This window comes from Diabrotica undecimpunctata, chromosome 7 (genome assembly GCF_040954645.1).
Source record: "Diabrotica undecimpunctata isolate CICGRU chromosome 7, icDiaUnde3, whole genome shotgun sequence".
Taxonomy (NCBI): domain Eukaryota; kingdom Metazoa; phylum Arthropoda; class Insecta; order Coleoptera; family Chrysomelidae; genus Diabrotica; species Diabrotica undecimpunctata.
The window spans coordinates 59628888-59646535 of NC_092809.1; the positions used below are offsets into that span (position 1 = coordinate 59628888).

Genomic DNA, 17648 nt, shown 5'->3' on the forward strand with positions numbered 1-17648 from the left:
AAAACCTTAATACATCCAGTATTTACATATGGATCTGAAATCTGGTTACTTACTCAAAGTGAAGACAGCGAATTGGCTACTTTAGGCAGAACAATCTTGACATATATACAAAGGAGAAAAATAAAAAAGGCAGATGGAGAAGAATATATGACCCATTATGACCTAGTGTTAATTTTATGTAACACTTGCAGATGTATTTAGTCGGCTTTACATAAAGTTTCATTTTGACTACAATCACATAGATGACGGTATAAAGCATTCAAAACAAACATAAGGAAGCCTTCCGTGGAAAGTCATACTGATAGTTGTTTTAGTTAGTGAGTAACTGCAGTCTAAACTAAATATAATTTAGAAAGTATCATAGAGCATAACATTTGTTTCGAGTAAGTGCTGCAAAAACCTTATTTTTAGAGTAAAACGCATATTTTTACAAAAATACTGTTAAATAGTGCTTTTTTGTTGTTGTCTGTGAAAATAGTTAGTTACTTTGTCTATGTTTGATAAAAACAGCTTGGAATAATTGTAAATTTACTTATATGTAACGTTAGGCTCTTTGAAGTATGTGTTGTTTTTCAACTTTTCACTAATGTAAACATAGTTAACTTTTTGAAATTAATTAATTAATTTATTTATTTGTCTACGAGAAATTGCCCAATTTAAATACAATCGTATAATACAAAAATATAAAATCCTAATTACTCACATACATAGCATAAAATTAAAATTAAAACTAACATAGACAAAAAATAAACACAAAGAAACTAAAACTAGGTCTTAATAATTCAAAATCAATTAAAATAATTTACAAGAATTTTAACTGCACTTTAAAAGTAGGTACTTTGCTTTTCAAAGCAATCCAAACTATCTGTATACTTATTAATTTGCAAACCTAGCCAGACCTAGATAGATAAGAATTATATCCATAGTTAGTTCGATGATGTGTAATTAGGTTAATAGCCTGGTTTGTCTAGAAGCACATGAAGGTTAATTTTTCCTAACAGTTGTGGACTGAAACTATGGGAGTGCAATAGACTATACAGCATAGTTAGATCTTTGTGCATGCGTCTGACCCGAAAAGTTATAATGTTGAGAGAATTTTCAATGTTAGGGTGATTGATTTGATTAACTGTATGGAGATTCTTAAATGAGATAAATCGTAGGACTTTATGCTGCTCTCTCTCGATTGAAATTAAAAGAATATATTACAGGAACCTTTAGGGGTGACACAATTTCTAAAACTTGTTCATTACTGAGAAAAAAAAGAATTGACAAATTTGGTATGTGGATCATGACATTTCATAAAGTGAGTAGACAATAACATTTTGGCTGCTGCATCTATAATTTATGGTGCTACTCCTGTGGGAACTGTGGTCATATATAGTAAATAAGAAAAAAATATGTACAAATTCCAAGACCTAAAATCATTGCCAAATATTAATAATATGGGAGGAATCGATTTGATGGAACAAAACATATCTACATACAGAATTGGAATCCGTTCAAAGAAGTGGTGGTGGTATATCTTCACATGGCTCATTGATGCAAGTATTAATAACAGATGGATACTCTGCAAGTACTACTACACCAAGATTTCCCAATTAGATTTCAGAAGATGTATTGCTTAGTCATATCTTAACAAATATACAAATGCATGGTGGAAGACCCAGTTCTTTGAAATTTAGTGTCTCGCTTAATAGAATATCAGACAACCTAAGGTGCGATGGAAACAATCACCTTTTAATAACTATATCTAACAACAAAAGATGTTGCTGTGAAGGATAGGGGTGTAGCAGTAGTACTCGAACAATGTGTAACAAATGTGATGTCCGCATGTGTATTGACTGCAATAATTATATTTTTCATATGAAGACATTCTAGTTTTAATACAAATTTCGTTGTGTTTCTTAAGAATTTATTTTATTTTAGCTACAATACTATAATGACCTAGCATTACATTTATGTAACACATGTTTGTTGTTAGTTAATAGATTTTTAGATTAAAAAATTGTTAATTTGTCTATTATTATACATTTTTAATAAACATATATTAGTTTCTTTAATACATACAGTCATAATGGGTTAAATTAACATTCATCAAAATAGGACCACATAATACGAGGAAAGATGAAAGAAGATGAAATACTTTCCAAAATAAGCAAATGTCAGATGGACATATAACACGAGGAAGACCAAAGATTAGATATAGGTAAGGAACAAATACTTAGAATAAGTCATTGAAATAGATTGGAATGGAGAAATAAGTATTCCTGAAAAGATCAAAACCCAAACAAAAAAGGTTGTCACGCCAATGATTATGATCACATTTTGAGAAATAATAGAAAAAAAAACATTTAGTATGATATTCAATAGTATTCTCATTCTCATGCAAAAAAATTGTTGAATAAAATGTCTCCTATAATTTAACCATTGTTCCACATCATTAACATTTCTATTTACCAACACATCAACATTTTCTACAAAATCATCATCACCATCATTATTTTCCCTTAAACCCAGATTGTAAGGTAATGCTGTAGCATTATTGCAAGAAATGTATTTAATTTGGATTGTAGAACTTGTTGAAAATAAGGAAACTGTCTTTTTCAGGTTCCAAAATAGCTTTTCTACAATACAATATTTCTTGTTCTTATATGTGCACTATTTTCTTGATCATTACCTAAAAATATACATATATACATCTACTGTCTGTGTCAAGTTAAGAATTCATAAAGGAGCCTTATGGGAAGCGGTGATGCCAGAACTACCGATAGACTGAGATAGGCGAGAGTAGTGGAGTTGCAGCGAAAAAGCAGGGCCGAACTGCATGTTATATTGCACATTAGACGTTTTTTCACTTAGGTAACTTTAAATTTTTTTTGTTTTTTTGAAAAATAAAAATTAAAGACATGTCTTTTTCTCACAACAGTTATTTATTAAATTTCGGCTTAGGTCATCATCAGACTCTTAAAAATATTCTTAATTGTTTAATGAACAAATTGAGTGAGTATTGTGGTAGATATTATTAGTGTCAGTAAAAAACATAAAAAAACAATAAAAACTTCTGTATATTTAAAAAAAAATACAACAGAACCATAGAAATGTAACAAATTATTTGGTTTTTTAGTTTGACATTTATATATTTACAATATTACAATTATCAAAAACTATGTACATTCTTCGTCCATATCCAAATCGGAATTGTCACTACTATCATATAAATCTATAACTATGGGAGTTACGTCTTCCATTAGACCGTCCACTTCCCAAAATTTTTTCTCCAGAGTCATTACATGTTGAATATAGTTTTTCCAGTTATCAGACGTAACATTTGAAAACGCTTTTTTTATGAGGTCCTCCATATCCTTCGCTTTGAAGGTGCTGTTATTTACGGCCACATGCCTTTTTACTTGGCTCCATACCATTTCAATTGGATTTAATTCGCAATGGTATGGAGGCAAACGAAGCACTTTGACATTATTTTGTTGTTTACAAAGTTCTTCAATTTTGTAATTATCAAAATTTTGTTTAAATTGCGCGACTACCTCCAAAAGCTCGCACTTCAGATAATTTTCTTCAAAAAATATGTCTTTTTGTCTTAACCAGTCCATAATGTTATTCTTATTCCACGATTGGTTAGGCAACAACTCGGTTTTTACACTATGATATGGAGCATTGTCCATAACAATAACCGTTTTTCGAACTAAGTTGGGCAACAGTTTGTTTTCAAACCAGTTCTCAAAACACGGACCGTCCATTTCGTCGTGATAATCAGCGCTGTTTTTTTTTGCAAGGAAAAACATTTCAGCACCGTTTACAAAACCATTTTCACTTCCGGCATGGACAAGGATGAAACGTGGTCCACGCTGAGTGGGATGCTTTAGTCCAGTACTTAGCCTTTTTATGAACGCATCTCTTGCCGAGGTGACGGTTTTGTCTTTCCATTCTCTGGAAACCGAGTGCCCCACATTGACCCATGACTCATCCAAATACACAATGTCATAGCCCTCAGCCCGATATTGTTTAATGGCCCTTAAATATCCATGCCTCCATGCAATTATATCAGGACGTTCTATTAGCACGGCACTTTTATCACGTTTTGCATAAACAAAGTTCATGTCTTTTAACAACCTGTACATTGTACTGCGGGTAAAATTTGGCAAGTTTTCGTCTTGGTTCACTTTTGGCAGAAGACGATTCAAAGTAGGAGGAATGTTTTCAAAAAAAAAACTATGCACTGTTCGACGAACGCCGATACGAACACCTTCATCGTAAGTATTGTTACGATAATTATCCTGGCCTAAAATAACCGTAAATATTATGACTAATGTGTTCTGTTTTTAGATTTTACGAGAGTATTCTATTAGCCGGCAGAAATTTACCTGAATGAACCTTCCAGAAACGGTCGAGCCGATGTAAAAATACCCGTTTGCCTTATCGTTATAATTTCACCGCTAATCGAGAAGGCTGTTCGATGATTCTAGCGTAAAGGCAATGGCATATATAAAGGACATTTTATTTGGAAGAGAGAGTTAATTCTGAACTCGCGCTCGCGAATTTGTAACGTACGGATATATATAAATTTGTCAGATAAGTTAATATAAATAAAGAAATAAATTAAATCCGTAAGTGTTATAAATATTGAACCTTTTAATAAATTCACAACAAATGGTGTCAGAGTGAGATCGAACATAAATTAGACTTATAATAATAATACAAGTGAATATAAAATAAATTGTGAAAATGGCTACGATTTATGAGCTGACAGTGACTAATTTAAGAAGACATCTTGAAGACAGAGAATTATCTTCCACCGGAAAAAAGGCTGAGTTAGTCCAACGACTAAAGAACGCTTTGCTAGAAGAAGGACTAGATCCAGAGACTTATATATTTGAAGACAAACATGATGCTGTCATCTCGTCGATTTCGAAATTGGAGAACAAAGTTTCTGACGATATTTCGAAAGTTTCTTCTGATGTAGCCAAAGTATCCGGCGACATCGCTTCTTTAGAAAGCAAAGTTTCTAACGAGATTTCTTCTCTGGAAAGCAAAGTCTCTGCTAACATCTCTTCGGAAATCTCTAAAGTCACTTCTGAGATGTCTGCCCTGGACGATAGAATATCTTCGTTAAAAAACCAAGTTGCTGCCGATATGTTGGCCTTCGAAGAAAAGATATGGAAAGAGATGGAAAAGAAGATGGAGGAAACCGGGACAGCAGAGAGAGGAAACAATCCAATTACAGTGGAGATAAAAGAAGACGAGACGAAATGTAAGTTGGAGACACGGCCGAAATTTGAAGGAAGTGGAGGTTCTATTCATGTTAAAGTCCCAACTTTCGACGGAAAATCATCATGGAACAACTACATGAAACAGTTCGAATCAGCCGCAAGAGCAAATGGATGGTCTGAAAAAGAAAAGGCGGTAAACCTGACTATCGCTCTTCGAGGAGATGCCTTAGATGTGCTTCAGACCATAGCAGTAGAGGAGACCGATGATTTCGAACAACTGAAGAAGAGGTTAAATATGCGATATGGCCACGAACATTTGGAGCATGTATATCAGTCGCAGCTTAAAAATCGTAGACAGAAGAAAGATGAGGCTCTTCAAGAATATGAGGTAGATATTGCCAGATTAGTACGATATGCTTATCCAACAGCTCCCGAAGACATGATGGAAAAATTGGCCGTTCAAACGTTTATTGATGGTCTTCGTGATCATGAAATGCAGAGAACACTACGATTAGCTCGTCACAAGACGCTGGTTGATGTCTTATCCGCCGCCCTCGAATACGAGTCAGCTACGCAGGCCTCTGGTGGGTACAGTAAAGTTAGGACTGTAAAAGAGGAAGGAGATGAAGATAAACTTGACCAGCTCGTTAATATGATGAAAAGCATGACATATAAGAAAACGAAGACCATCAGATGCTGGAATTGTGGCGAAATAGGACACGTGCGAAGCTCCTGTAAGCACCCTAGGTACGACGCAAATCAAGAAACTCACCATCAGGAAAACTAGAACGGGTCAGCCTTAGGGGGGCAGCTTCGACCCAGAACTTTTCCAAAGACCCTCTCATACTAATAGCTTCTTTGAAATGTCGTGAAGATAGTGTATATGTAGATGGAGACATAAATGGTAAAAAGCATACGTTGTTGGTGGATACCGGAGCGACCAGAACCATTATACGCCCGACAGTTATAAACAGCCGAAAGAAACTGTTACCAACGAGGTTGCGACTTCGGACCGCTACAGGTGAAAATGCTAACATTCATGGAGAAATCCAGGTACAATTGGGAATTGGAGCAGAAAAGTTCGTCCATACTGTTATAGTTGCTGACATCGAAGAGGATGTTATATTAGGAATGGACGTAATGAATATGCATGGATTCCAATTGGATTTTAAGAATAAGGTAATCAAAGTTGGCAACGAGGAGGTATTTCTCCATCCACATAATGACAACACTGTGCAAGCAGCCATTACAGAAGATACAGTCGTGCCTGCGAGAAGCGAAACGATCATAGTAGCGCGACTACAGGGAATTGTAGACGAAGGGAGACCTGTTATGATGGAGCCTTGGAACCACGACGATGAGGTTGGCCGTGGAATCATAATTGGAAAGGAATTGGTGACTTCGGCTAAAGAAATTCCTGTGAGACTTATCAATGTCAACGACTACCCAGTGACCATAAAGAAAGAGACAAAAGTAGGAACTTGTGTACCTGTGACATCCATAATTCGTCAGGCGACAACATCTGATAATTCCAACGACAAATTCGACCAAATGGTTGCAGTTGCAGGACAGTCTCTAAATCAGATGGAGAAAAGGAAATTAAGGGAATTTCTTCGGCAGTATCGTGATATTTTCGTACCGAAAGGAGGAAAGACGGGAAGAACTACCGTTGTTAAGCATAAAATTGATACTGGTAATGCTAAGCCAATTCGTCAAACAGCTCGACGATTACCACAGGCGAAGAGAGAGGAAGCTGAAACGATTGTTCAGGAAATGAAGAAAGACGGGGTGATAGAACCTTCTACGAGTCCATGGGTCTCTCCGGTGGTCCTGGTTAAGAAGAAAGACGGAACGACGAGGTTCTGTGTGGATTACCGTTTGCTGAACAACGTTACCAAGAAAGATAGTTATCCTCTGCCTCGGATCGATGACACATTGGACACATTGGCTGGAAGTAAATTGTTTTCTACTTTAGATTTGAAGTCTGGATACTGGCAGGTAGAAATGGACCCAGTCGATAAAGAAAAGACAGCCTTCACCACAGGATCTGGATTGTGGCAATTCAACGTTATGCCATTTGGACTTTGTAATGCTCCTGCGACATTTGAGAGGCTTATGGAAAATGTGTTGAGAGGGTTATCTTGGAAAACATGCCTGGTTTATTTAGATGACATAATCGTCTTGGGGGAGACATTCGAAGATCATTTGAGGAATTTAGAAAACGTTTTTAATCGACTTAAAGCTGCCCAATTGATGCTAAACCCCAAAAAGTGCCAGCTATTTCAAGGTAAAGTCAATTATCTGGGTCATATAGTCAGTAAAGAAGGAGTGGCCGTGGATAAGGGAAAAATCGATTCCATTAAGGAATGGCCAAAACCAACTGACAAACATCAAGTGAGAAGTTTTCTTGGACTATGTACTTACTACCGGAGGTTTATTAAGAAGTTTGCAGATATCGCTAAGCCATTAACGCGACTTACAGAGGAAGCAAGAGAATACCGCTGGGATATAGACTGCCAAAATGCCTTTGAAACGTTGAAAAAGCATTTAATAACAGCACCAATTTTGGGGTATCCACTGCCAGAAGGAGAGTTCATCTTAGATACGGATGCAAGTAACGTGGGAATTGGAGGAGTGCTGTCTCAGATTCAAGGAGGACAGGAACGAGTCCTCGGATATTTTAGTAAAGTCCTTTCAAAACCTGAGCGGAATTATTGCGTCACGAGAAGAGAACTTCTGGCAGTAGTGAAATCAGTAGAGCACTTCTATCAATACCTCTATGGAAGGAAGTTTTTAATCCGAACCGACCATGCCGCCCTTAAGTGGTTGATGCAGTTTAAGAATCCAGAGGGTCAGATAGCCAGGTGGATCGAACGACTCCAAGAATACGATTTTAAGATTGAGCACCGAGCCGGAGTTAGCCACAGAAACGCTGATTCTCTTTCCAGAAGGCCATGCCCAGCAGAGTGTCCTCACTGCAACAAAACGGAATCCAAGGAAGCAGCAGTGCTAAGAACGACGATTGTCAACGACGACTGGACGCCTACTAAGATAAGGGAAGAACAAGAGAGAGATCCAGTTATACAGAAAATCCGAAAATGGAAAGAGGAAAACCGTCGACCACCTTGGCAGGAAATATCAAACCTATGCTCAGTAGTTAAGACGTATTGGGCCCAGTGGGACTCATTTATCATCGAAGATGGCTTGCTCAAACGAGTCCTGGAAAATGATGACGGTTCAGAGAAAAGAAGACAGTTGGTGATCCCAAAGAGCAGAATAGCCGAAGTACTTCGTCAGTTACACGACAGTCCATCGGGAGGGCATTTTGGTGTAAGGAAAACCCTTCAGCGAATTCGGGAACGGTTTTATTGGATGAACAGTTCCGACGACGTAAAAGACTGGTGTAAGAAATGTACTATTTGTGCTACGAGTAACGGGCCTCACCGGAAAAGGAGAGCTCCTATGAGACAATATAATGTTGGAAGCCCGTTTGAAAGAATAGCTTTGGACATTGCAGGGCCATTTCCAGAAAGTGAAAATGGGGGCAAGTACATGTTGGTAGTAATGGATTACTTCACTAAGTGGGTCGAGATTTATGCACTTCCAGACCAGAAGGCCGCCACCGTTGCAGATAAGTTGATCCAAGAATATATCAGCCGATTTGGAGTGCCTTTGGAGATCCATAGTGACCAAGGCAGGAACTTTGAAAGTGATCTATTCCAAGGAATATGTGATAGACTAGGCATGAAGAAAACAAGAACTACCGCGTATCATCCGCAATCGGATGGTATGGTAGAACGAATGAATAGGACAGTTGGCAAGTATTTGACAAAGATGGTGTCCGATCATCAGCGAGACTGGGACCAATACCTTCCGTTCTTCACAATGGCCTACAGATCTGCTGTTAACGAATCAACGGGCCAGACACCAGCCAGAGTCCTATTCGGACGCGAAATGCGACTACCTTGTGATCTAGAATTTGGGTGTCGACCTGGAGAAGATGTAGCAGGTGAAGATTATGTGATCGAATTACGAAGAAGAATGGACGATGTACATGAGTTGGTCCGTTCCCACCTTCAGATCGCTAGCGACCGAATGAAGAAACGGTACGATACACAAGCCGAAAAGGGTTGCTTTAAGAAGAACGACAAAGTATGGCTGTATAATCCCAAGAAGCGAAAAGGTTGTTCTCCCAAATTGCAGCAGTTTTGGGAAGGTCCATACCTCATCATGGAGAAGATCAACGATGTCATCTACCGAATAAGCAAGATTCCGAGGGGAAAGCCGATGATAGTACACCATAACCGGCTGGCGTCTTTCGAAGGTGACCACGACGTAGATGAAGAAGTGGAAGTAAACCAAGTCCAAGACGTGTCTGACCTCACGTTTGAGGAATTCATGGGTGCCTATGGAGGTACCGGTAAAGCAAGACATGGTGTTACCACTGAAGAAAAGCAAGATCTACTCGCGCTCCCCGATGACTACTCGCTGGCCCTTACCATCCCGGCCAGTATCAAAGACGCACCAGGGTTGGCATCCGTCTTTCGAAGGAAGTTTGGTCGAGTTGCAGAACTTCAATGCCAAGTGCCAGCTCCCGGTAAAACCTTGAAACTCCAAGATGCATCACGTTACCTTTTCTACCTGGTAACAAAAGACACTGCCCGTGACCAACCTACCTACCGAGATGTGTGGGAAGCCTTACTTCAATTGAGAGAGCACGTACTAGAGTCCGACGTGCAAAAGTTAGCCATGCCAAAGTTGGAGTGCCGCCAATTAGATTGGAGGGTTATCCGAAATATGGTGGAGGAGATCTTTAAAGACACCGAAGTCCAGGTGTTAGTCTGTTGCAATCCGCATAGTTACTGGTGCGGAGAGAAAACCGTCCCTTGTCATTTTTATACAACTGGAAGTTGTAAAAGAGGGTCCAGTTGCCGATACCAGCATACAGTTCCGGTTTCAGTCCCGACAAGGTTCCAGGAGGAACCATCTTTTAAGAGGGGGGCAATGTTACGATAATTATCCTGGCCTAAAATAACCGTAAATATTATGACTAATGTGTTCTGTTTTTAGATTTTACGAGAGTATTCTATTAGCCGGCAGAAATTTACCTGAATGAACCTTCCAGAAACGGTCGAGCCGATGTAAAAATACCCGTTTGCCTTACCGTTATAATTTCACCGCTAATCGAGAAGGCTGTTCGATGATTCTAGCGTAAAGGCAATGGCATATATAAAGGACATTTTATTTGGAAGAGAGAGTTAATTCTGAACTCGCGCTCGCGAATTTGTAACGTACGGATATATATAAATTTGTCAGATAAGTTAATATAAATAAAGAAATAAATTAAATCCGTAAGTGTTATAAATATTGAACCTTTTAATAAATTCACAACAGTATAGTCTCTGGAGTTGTTTCGGCAACGGGTTCTTTTTCTGTTTGTTTTTACCTCAGAAAGCTCACCTTCTTTGTCTTCCTGTACGATTTTTTGAATCGTACGAACTGACACTCCTGTCATCGCGGATACTTTGTCGAATACAATACGTTGACTTTCATCTCGAAGCAAATTAATGTGGTATCTCACTACGTTTAAGATCACTTTTTTAGCACTCAGATGTAAAATTTGACCACTTTTAAACGGCAAAACTGGATCCATTTTAACAATATAATTTTTTACACTTGAGATTTGAGTGCGCGATGGTTATGCCTTAACCCTTGTCCGGGCAGAAGAATTTAAAAACGTAATCGGGCAGTTTGGGCTTATGTATACAGACAAACATATAATCTCCACTTCACCTAATTACACTATTTTGAAAAACATACCGCTCATTTATCTATAACTCATAAATCTGTCTGCTTTCCAAATGTGCTTTCCAAATGACACTATTGTTTGGAATGACTAAGTACATAAAGAGAATTAGAAAACTATTAATAGTCAATTATAAAGTAATCAATATTGTTTACTGTTAGGGCCTGTTAGCCCGGCTTGCCCGATAATGGAAGTTTAAGCACAATATCTTAATTATTATTGCTTTCTATTTATTAACTATTGTGAAAGTAATATTTTATAAATAATTTTGAGAGTTGACACCTAAGCTGTCAGAATTACCTGTGCCATAATAATTAACCAATTGCGTAAAACCTAATATTTTAACCACTAATAAAGACATTTTTCTAATAATCTTTAAAATCACTTCCCTGAAAATGTAACCATATTTATAAGTAATTGTAGTCGTTAAGCTTATTAAATAGATACGTACCTATCTTTTTAAAATAAATTTGATTAACATTGGAAAATATAAATAAAAATTTGAATATAAATAAAGAATGGGTTATTTCGGCCGGCCCTGCATAGTCCCGTGAACTATTGGCAACATACGCCCGTAAGAAATGCACTGGCCTATCTGTTCAGTTGTGAATTCTTAACTTGAAACAGTCTGTAGTGTACTGATTCTGAACATGCCAGTGGGGGATGGCTTCTATGCATTGTATTATAATCAGTGTATAAGAGAGAAAGTTTTTAAGTTCAACAACAATACCCATAATCTCCCTTCTATGACCAGAAAGAGCTACAATTCATTTAATGGAGCCTGAATAATGAAAATAAGTCTATACCTGTACATTTGAAAAATGGGCAATCCCATAGAAACTGCTTATATTTTTATAAAGTATCATACAATATTTGTTGTTTAAGTGAATGCGCTGAAGAAATATTGTAAAATTCGATTGGATTTTAGATTTAATTTTATCACGAATATATGGCTTTCATATAAGTTCCAGACGATTTTCTTCTACAATGTGATAAATAAACTCTAAAAATTCTTCAACTTCTTCATAACAGTCTAACATTTTTTTATTGTAATTAGAAAAACTAAATAATATATTGGAAGTGAATTGGAAAAAATTATTATTCAAACATAAACAAACAAAATTAGGTTAGAATCGATGTGTGAGGTTGTCCAATACTGATTACTGGATTACCGCAAGGCCGAGATAAGCAACCAAAAAAGAAGATGTATTTGGTGACTTTTCTAGTAACTTTCTTGGGTGTGAATCTGTCTTTTTAGTTTACTCCTCCTGGTTAAAAAACAGAGTATAATAAACCATGGTTTGTCACAATTCCATACATAGATAGGCGGCATATTACGACCATTATTAGAATGAGGACTGGTCATTGCCTGACAGGAGTACATTTATATAAAATCAACATTCGCGATAACCCATACTGTGAATGTGGGCAAATGGATACACTAGAACACATATTTTGGGAATGCCCAATAAACAAAATAAAATATTATGATGTCTATCAGGAGCTGATCAAAATTAATATTAAAACCCCAATTAACATACCAATGCTTCTATGCGAGATTAACCCTAAAATTATCAAAATTCTTCTCAGATTCCTACAGATGAACCATATAAAATTATAACCTTAATAACAACCTATCCAATATTAACATTTAAACCAACTATAAGAAAATAGAAAACATAAATAAAATGTAGATAAAATGTCTATATTCACTGATAATTGATAATAGGGCATGAGATATATTCTCACTCACGACAGTGGCCCAAAAATTAACAAAATAAATGTACTGGCTGATTATTCAGTAGAATAAAAGCCAAAAAGAAGAAGAAGGCTCAGCTTTTTCCTGTCCAGATTTGCCAATTTTTGCCAGATTTTAGGTATAAATATATTACGAGCCTTCATACTATTGGTATGTATCCCAGTTCTAAGCTAGCCTGTAGTATGATACATAATTTTTTGTACAGAAGCCCATTTCCCTTGTGTATAAATATGGAAAAAATTCCATATACATTCAGCAATTTATGTGACTTTTCCATTTGATTTCATTCTGATTGATCACTTCTTTGGCTGCACACCAGTTTTCCTCAGAATCCCATGGTATGGTATTTAGTCCAGTGTGCCGCATAGTGTCTATACCTACTTTCATTAAGCGATGCAGGGCGTATAAACAAAGATAAATTCAACAGATGATTGTTAAAGATGTTCCAAATGAGTCTAACTCGTTCCGATAAGTAACAGTATAATTATGACACTTTATTAATTTTTTTATTTTCTTAACTATTAGTGTTTATTGCATATTATATAAATTATTTTTATCACTGAATACATAGTAAGTAAAAAAATAATCCGATTCATAAAATTAATGAATATTTTATGCATACATGCAGTAACAGTTCTTCAAGAATATTTAAAAATTAACCGAAATGTCCATCTTTATTTCGTTACGCCCGACGTCGTCGGAACTCATACAGGTTCGGACACGATTTAAGTAGGTATTATATTTCGGTATTGAAATTTTGTAATTTGAATCGATTTGTGAGTATATTTTTAGTCATCTTGATGGTTAAAGGACAATAAATTATATTTATGCTGTTAATGTTGAATTAGCAATTATTTGTTGTGCGATTTAAAACTATTTAAGTATATATTTTTATTTGTATAACGACCCTATCTATACGTGATTGTGATTACTGTAACAATAATCACGTATTTCAATAACTGATATTGAAACCAAAAATGTCATCCACTGATTCTGCTGATGAATTGGTTGAAAATACATGGAGTCCTCCTCGAAAATTGAAGTAAAAGAAGCCCTCTTAGCGTTGAAGTTAAAGAAATCATTTTAAATGTTTTTAAATGTGAAAGACAAGAAAATCCCGGATTGGTGGTTGAAGATATTGTGAAAAAAGTAGCTAATAAAGTTGGAGTTTGTGATAGAAGTGTGTTTACGGTGATAAAGGAATACAAAACGAATTATCAATTCACTGGACCAAAAGTATGTCTGACCCGGAAAAAGAAGTTTGACAAAATTGATGATTTTGACAAAAATGCCATTAGAAGACTGGTTCATAATTTTTTTATGAGCAACGAAATACCCACCGTTGATAAGGTTTTAAAGAAGGTGAACTGTGACCCTAATTTGCCAAATTTTTCGAAAACCACATTTTACCGAATATTGAAAAACTTAATTTTCAATACAAACGTAGGGGAAGAAACGCTCTTTTTCTAGATAGAGACGACATTGTGATGTGGCGAAGAGAATATCTTCAAAAGATAAGAGCTTATAGACTTTACGTTTTGTTCTGATGACATATTTATAGTACCTACATATGCATTCCCCAAAATTTTCAGATTTAGATAATTTAACAGTGACGAGTCACGACATATTAATAATTATATAATTATATATATTATATTATTTCAACATAATTGAGTAATGAGTATTTTTTTTTGTTATTATTATTATGAAACTTTTTAGAATTGTACAAACAACTAAGTATAGTAAACATTAAAAATAAAACTTATATTTTTTGCAGGCACTCTGTACATAAAATTGTTTGCAAAAAAATAAATTCTTGGGTTTTTCGCCCTGTATAAATGGTTCCTATTATCGGATATCAACTAAAACAATCAGGTTCTTTGTCGAGCACTTTTTCAAAATTAAAATATAAATTTCGTATTTATTAAATAATATATATTCTGACTAAACAAAAAGATAATCCCAAATCCGGCCCTGTTGCAGGCCTACACGTGGTAATGTTTACATCTTCCTGCATCGATTAATGAATTTTACTATAGTGCTATCAGTTTTGACTGATCTACCTCATTTAAGGACAGTGGCAAAAGTTCAATTTTTGGGGATGGTAACAGTCTGAGACTGGATCCTCCACTGTGCTCATTCTAGTTATGTTTTTGTTTCTAGACTCTGAATAGTCACTTATTTCTGCTCATTGTCCTTGTTTGTTTCCATAAGTTGGGACAAAATGCTGTCAAACACGAAAGTGCATCCTTACGATGCTAAGGCTATAATCCCCTAGAGTTCTTCATCAGCTCATTGAGTTGGCACTTAACGCAACATTTTTTTCCTCTGTACATTTTTTGGATACAATGGTGTTACACCTTAGAGAGCACAGTAGTTCACAGCATAAATATTTTTATATGATGTAGTTCATTATTACTAATTCTTGCTAAAACTATTGGGAAACTAATAATAAAGAAGTTGAGTTCTTTTCTAGAAGAAAACTCCTTAGTTCCTGACTACTAATTTGGTTTTTGACAAAAACACTGCAGTTGAACAAGCGCACAGAGTTGTTAATAACATAAACCAGGATTTAGAGGAAAAGCACAATTTTTCTGCAGTCTTGTTGGATATCACACAAGCTTTTGATAAAGTGTGGCATACAGGTTTGCTGTATACAGGGTATTTCAAAAAAAGGTAACCCCGTCTCTAGGGCAGGTAAACAACTAAAAAATAATTGGGGTTTGCTTAGTAAAAAATTTTTGTAACGCCATCCGTTTTCAAGATACAGGGCGTTGAAGAAAAAAATTTTACGCATTTTTTACGATTTTGCCGAAACTACTGGCAACATTGTAATGAAATTTTATACGAATATGTTTTGGAAGCTGATACATCCCATGAATTTGTTTTTATATCTGATTCTCAAAGAGGGCGCTAGTTACACAGATCGTACTAAGTATTAGTCAATATAACTTTTTAAGAGTATAATTAATCAAAATTTCAAGTAAACTTAAACATCATTCAATTTTACACGAAAAAGGTAGTCTTGGTAAAACTCGATACTGTGTACCGTTTTCGGAATATTTTGATTTGAAAATTATGAAGTAATAATTGATGCTGGTACTAATGATAAAGTTCTAATAGGTATACCTCTATTTTCTCCAAGTGTGCCATGGAAATCTGACATTTATTGATTGTTATGACGATAAATCAACAATAATTAGAGTTTTGAAACCTTGTTATTTGTAAAATCAAATCAAAATGTACTCAAATGTTGAATACACTGACATGTTATTAACCTTAGGCGAATGTTAAGGATGTTCTAGTGCAGCTGTGACACGTTATGCAGAAAAGTTTCCTAGAAGAAACTTACCAAGTAAAAAAACATTTAGAGCCGTTGAACGACGTTGTCGAGAAACTGGGAATGTGAGGCCAAATAAAATAATATTTTAAATTTACTTGATCAAGATCCAACAGTTAGCGTAAGGAATATAGCAAGACAAACAAATACTTCTTCTTCAAGTACTTGGCGGATACTGAAAGAACAGCAATTACATCCTTATCATTACAGACAAGTCCAAGAGCTCTTGCCAGATGATCGACCGGTTAGAGTGGATTTTTGTGAAACATTGCAACAAAGGACAGCCCACAATCCAAATTTTTTAAAATGCATTCTTTTTACGGACGAGGCCACCTTTACGCGACAAGGTATGTTTAACTCCCATAATGCACACTACTGGTGTGATGAAAATCCACGAGTCAAAAGGGTATCACATTACCAACACTCATTTAAAGTTAATGTTTGGGCAGCAACTTTAGGTAACAAATTAGTAGATAGCTAAGGGGGTTCCTAGGATCAAGAATACAGCGAAATAGCGTGGTACAGGCAAAAAATCCTTGATCGTGTAGTCTGAAGGGGGTTTGTGGATCAGCGTTGGGAAGTTGATGGGGGGCTATGAAATCATAATGTTTGGCTTTAATGGGGGGACTGTGGATCATGATTGTTATATAGGGGAGTATTAGTAGTTCTTGGAGTATCTAAAAGGTCCTGTGGGTGTTATTCTGGGGGTTGGCAGTAGGTTTGGACCAAATTTCTGAATATTATGTGGATTTTGGAGTATAATGATATATCCGACCGTTCTGGGTGTATGTATGTATGTATGTATGTATGTATGTATGTATGTATGTGTGTGTGTGTGTGTGTGTGTGTGTGTGTGTATGTATGTAAAAAATAGAAAAGAAATATAATTCTATTTTTTTATTGTTTTAAAATGTATGTATGTATATCAGTATACTAGTTTTCTTAGAATCACACAGTTTAGGTTCGAAAAAAATTGTTTTATTGATGAAAAGTAGGCTGTTGTATATACTACTAATAATAATATTTAGTTGTGATTAAATATTTACTATACAAGTACATATTTGCTTTAAAATGTCCAGACCAATAATTTTGTATAAATTATTGTTAAGAATTTACCTGGTATTAAACAAAACCAATAATATAATTTAGTTGTGATTAAATATTTACTAAATATCCAAATACGTACCTGCTTTAACAAAAATGTTATTAAGAATTTTTACTTGAAACCGGAGAGAAACAAGTCCATTAATTTATTATTCATTAAATATTGCAAAAATAAATATTTGCATTATTTGATTAGATCAATAATTTTTGAATAAATTATTATTAAGAATATTAACCTTTAAGAGTATTAACAAAGAAAGTCATTATAAATTGACTTGTTTATTGGGGAAACAAGTCCATAAACAAATGTTGAAAAAGATGACATTTTAATCTGCATAATATTATAAGAACATTATGTCGATAAATTTTTAAATATTTAATTATATTGTATAATAATAATTCTAAGTCATTCGT

General features: G+C 35.5%; 2 protein-coding genes across 3 annotated transcripts in view; both read left to right on the plus strand.

The window, feature by feature from the left end:
- Positions 1–17648, plus strand: part of LOC140445395 (uncharacterized) — a 114935-nt gene that overhangs the window by 48469 nt on the left and 48818 nt on the right. The window lies entirely within an intron of this gene.
- LOC140445396 (uncharacterized) overlaps positions 1–17648 on the plus strand; it is a 73055-nt gene that overhangs the window by 20384 nt on the left and 35023 nt on the right. The gene's annotated exons all lie outside the window — the stretch shown is intronic.